Raw genomic sequence first — 4,606 nt, forward strand, 5'->3', positions numbered from 1 at the left:
GTGGTGTTTTTTCGTAATTAGAATGCTTAATATTGCGTGTATGGCTTTTAATGTTTTGTCAATGGATATTTCTTGTTAATAGCTAAAAGAACGTGAAAAGCCGAAAACAACGCCTAAGTATTTGAATTCATGATAATTGGTTATCAATATATATAGTTTTAACTTTTATACCATTAAAAAAAGAACTGTTCATTTTCTCTGACATGACATCTATTCATGGATACCGGCAAATATCTTATCAGTCTTTGGAATTAAATATGAGCCGCGTCACGATAAAACTAACGTAATGCGTTTGCGACCAGCATGGATCCAGACCAGCCAGCACATCGCGCAGTCTGATCAGGATCCATGCTGTTCGCTTACAAACCCTATTACAAGTAAAGAAACTGATAGCAAACAGCATGGATCCAGACCAGCCTGCGCATCCGCGCAGTCTGATCAGGATCCGTGCTGGTCTCAAACGCATTACGTTGGTTTTGTCGTGACGCGGCTCATATGTGAAATGACAAATAATGCAGCGTGCATTTGCCAAGGTTTTAAGGCAAACTAGATAAAGATATGTTATTTCGCTAGCATTAATGTTCTTAACCACTCAAGGTTTTGTAAATTTACTAAAACCTATTTATGTGGCTTTTAAAGTTTCCACAATGAAATCAGATATAGGATAAAATCAGGTAAACTGAAAACTCATACATACATGTTCGTATACATGCACTATCACATGTTTTGAAAGTTTCAGAATGATAATTAACTTCGTGGCAAGTATTTCATATTCATATTTGTTTTGGTAAATTATATTTTTATTCATGGAGGGGGATTACATATGTTAGAATTACTAGTATATAAATATCCGATACGTTTTAGTAAAGAGGTGATATACATGCTATATGCAATGATGGATTGATTTTGGAGTATTTTTTTTCACAATAATTCTACGTACTGCGTTACTAACGCGGTAAGGGCTATATCTTCCCATATTTTTATCTATTTTTGACAATTTTCATAGATTTTAAGTGCTGTTTATATTGTGTAAATTACATTCTTTGTTCACTTGAAAATTTTACTTTTTGAAAAATATCTTAAAATTTCATAAAAATAAGCATGACTCTGGAGGCATGCTGCTTTAATATATCAAATTAATTATCTAGACTTTTATTAAAAAAATAAATTATGAAACCAATGGAAATGTTCAAAATTGTCCATTCTTAAGCGTCAAATGGAGTGAAATAGATGGGAAAAAAGACAGTATGAGAGTGAAAGACAATACTGTGGTGATAAAGATGCAGTCAAGGCCGTCGTCGATGGTCCGGCCGGTCCGGCCTTGGCCGGACCAATATTTTGGCCAAAAAATGGGTAAAAAAAAAAAACAAAAACAAAAAAAAAATTTTTTTTAAATTAGAAAAACACGCATCGCTGATTAGCAATTTGACACTTAACTGGCCCCTTATGCAATACGCGGTAACATACAAACATGACGCGAAGAAACAAATGGACACTGTTAATTGACCAGGTATATGTAGGGGTCTTACGAAGTTAAGTGTGAAGTTAATTGACATCGACGTGGCTTTGTACAGTTCACCGTATATACATGTATATATATGTGCATTATGAATATCTTGAACTCGTATGCCTGAATTCTCCGAGAACTTGATAATATTTTATTGATTGTACACGGCAACCGTTCAAAAGTCATATTTTTATCACATATCCGTGCCTTTTTTGCGACTCCTTGAAAATGGTATTGCACGGCCGTGCATATATTTTGACGTCATTTGCGTTATACACACTATATAAATGTTAGCGTTTTTCTATGGGCGTCAATGAAAAATGGTTCTTTTTCACTTCAAAAGGTACTTATTTTTGGTATGTTATAAACAGAATATTGAATTCATGTAAGTTCATTACTGAATTTATTGAACTCGTTGAATAAAATAAATTTTCACTCAACTCCTAAAATAAATTCAGTAATAAACTCATTCAATTACTCTATTACATAATTACAGTGCAGGACGTGTTTCGGCCTAAGTATTTTGAAGCAATCGATCTTGCCATGGCCAGTGTTATAGAGAGATTTGACCAACCGAGATATCGCGTACTTCAGAACGTGGAGGGTTTATTTATTAAGGCCGCACAACCTTTGAAGACCGTTCACTAGAAAACTTGGTTTTGTTTGTGATTTATATTGCAACGATATTAACCGAGACATCTTAGAGGTGCAGCTTCAGCTGTAACGTTCACATTTTGACAAATCAGAAAATAGTACTGTTACTCTACCTGACGCTTTGAAATTTGTGTCAAAACAATCGGTGCTAGAACTGATCGAGGTCGTTGTGTTGTTAAAAAATTTGTTAGTAACGCCTGCTACTAATGCTACCAGTGAAAGGACATTCTCGGAGCTCAAAAGAATAAATGTGAAAATACACAGGGAGATAATAAGAACGGCGAGTGCATTGTTGTAGAATAATGCACGCTTCGGACGTGCTTTGTTTATACATGTATAGAAAAAATTCCGATAGTGTTAGAATGTTTATTTTTCATTCGCCAAATACCAATTACATGTATTCATCTTTAATGTTCACCTGCCTGTCCGTTATGCAAACCTTAAATTTCACCCTTAAAACTTACGACGCACTTAAATCTGTAAAAAAAATCGTTGACATTTTACTATAACATGTTCTATCGACAGGCTGTAAAATGTGCCAAATATACGGGAAAACGCCCCTGAGAGCATCCTAGAATAAAAAAATTTCCGGGGGAGCATGCCCCCGTACCCCCCTAGATTCTGGCTAAAATCTACCAAATTGGCCGCACCAATCACAAAATCGTGACGACGGGCCTGGCAGTGCTGTACAAAAGGAGTTCTATTAAACCAAGAAATTTCAAAGATAATGGACATAGTGTCTGGTAGTTAAATTGAATGTTATGTCAAATATCAATTATCATAATGAACACAAATAAAAGTTTCTATAAATCATTATGAAAATTTTCACACAATTTTTGTAGATAACATATACAATCACGTACATAAAACTGACTCACTCCTTGATCTTCTAAATGGTGCTGAAGTTACGGAATACCGTTAGGGCCATCGTGCATGGTTATACTTTATAATCAAGAGGGGACAACGCGACAGTGCGATAGTGTGATGACGACAATACGACAGTGCGATGACGACAGTACGGTCTATCGTCATCGCATAATCGTATTGTCGCCATCGCCTTCAGGTACACATGCGCACATACTGTATCTGATTGGGTGGTAAAGTATAACCATGATGGCCCTAACGGTATTCCGTAGCAAGTAGAAGAAGATACCTTGGCCGAACACAAACATATCCTGCAGAAATGAATATTGATCTTCATGGAGTAATTTATGTAAAAAATATTTACTCGTTTTGTGCACCCTTACCGACATTTTCGCAATTTCTTCAGTCGAAATAAACAAGAAATATCACTCAATGTGATAAGTATCCCATAAAAAGCTTTTATTCCTAAAACAAGAACCACTACAAGCAGGAGCCACACCTGGATTTTTCTATCAAATGTTAAAAATCATAATAGTCTTAATAGAATTTCTATTGAAAGACCAAGCTTGTAGAAATCCGTGTCGAAACAAAACCCTAATGCATCAATAAATAACGAAATTGTAACAAACATTTTCATAATGTAAAAAAGACTTGTAAGATCATTTAAATCTTTAATCATATTGACTTCACTCATTATGATGATGTTGTCCAATTAACTTGTCATATTAATCTCACTTTTGCATATTACAAAGTTTTACAGAATTCAAAAAAAAGAAAAAAAAAAGAAAAAGAAAATCAGATTACCCTTTGACGATCGAGGACACAATTTAAGTCATGTGCACACTTTTATGCTACATTAAGTTATTGTTCAAAGTTAATGTGATGTCTAAATATGAATCAAATCATTAATTAATTACAAATACATGTATATGTACATGTAGGTGTGTAGTTAGGTATATATATAATTATTTGTATCATAGTTTGGAAACCTTTCTGTTGAAAATGTGTCAGGGTTAAATCGTATACATATACATGCACAGTGCGTTAACTGGAGTGCGGGTATCAGTTACCCGCACTCCAGAGCATGCCCATTGATTGGCTCATTTTTGCTGGGGTTTACATATTGTGACGGCAGTGAAAGTGAAATCGACAGAAATGTCATATTAAGATGCTCGTTCATTGGTTCATTTTTGCCGGGGTTTCATATTGTAACAACAGGGAACGTGTTTTTATGTTTGACTATGATACAAAAGAGAAAGAACACCAAAACACTTGGTAATCTGATTAATACTCGGGGGCTACGCCCCCTCGTACAAATCAGATAACCTCGTGTTTCGGTGCTCTTTCTATTACATAGTATTTATTATGTAGGTAGGTATCGCCTAGCGGTCGGACTGACGGACAGCCTCAAACCAGTATAACCCCTTACTACATCCATTTTGCAGCGGGGGGGGGGGGGGAATAAATTATGGTTATTATCATTTTTCTACCTAATAAGGGATCTCCATATTTTCATTCCGGCTTTCGTTTTAGACCGTGCTGAAGAACGGTGCGGCATGGAAATTATTGCATATTTTCTAC

This window comes from Ruditapes philippinarum, unplaced genomic scaffold, assembly GCF_026571515.1.
Source record: "Ruditapes philippinarum isolate M1 unplaced genomic scaffold, ASM2657151v2 ctg4908_1_1_1_1, whole genome shotgun sequence".
Lineage (NCBI taxonomy): Eukaryota > Metazoa > Mollusca > Bivalvia > Venerida > Veneridae > Ruditapes > Ruditapes philippinarum.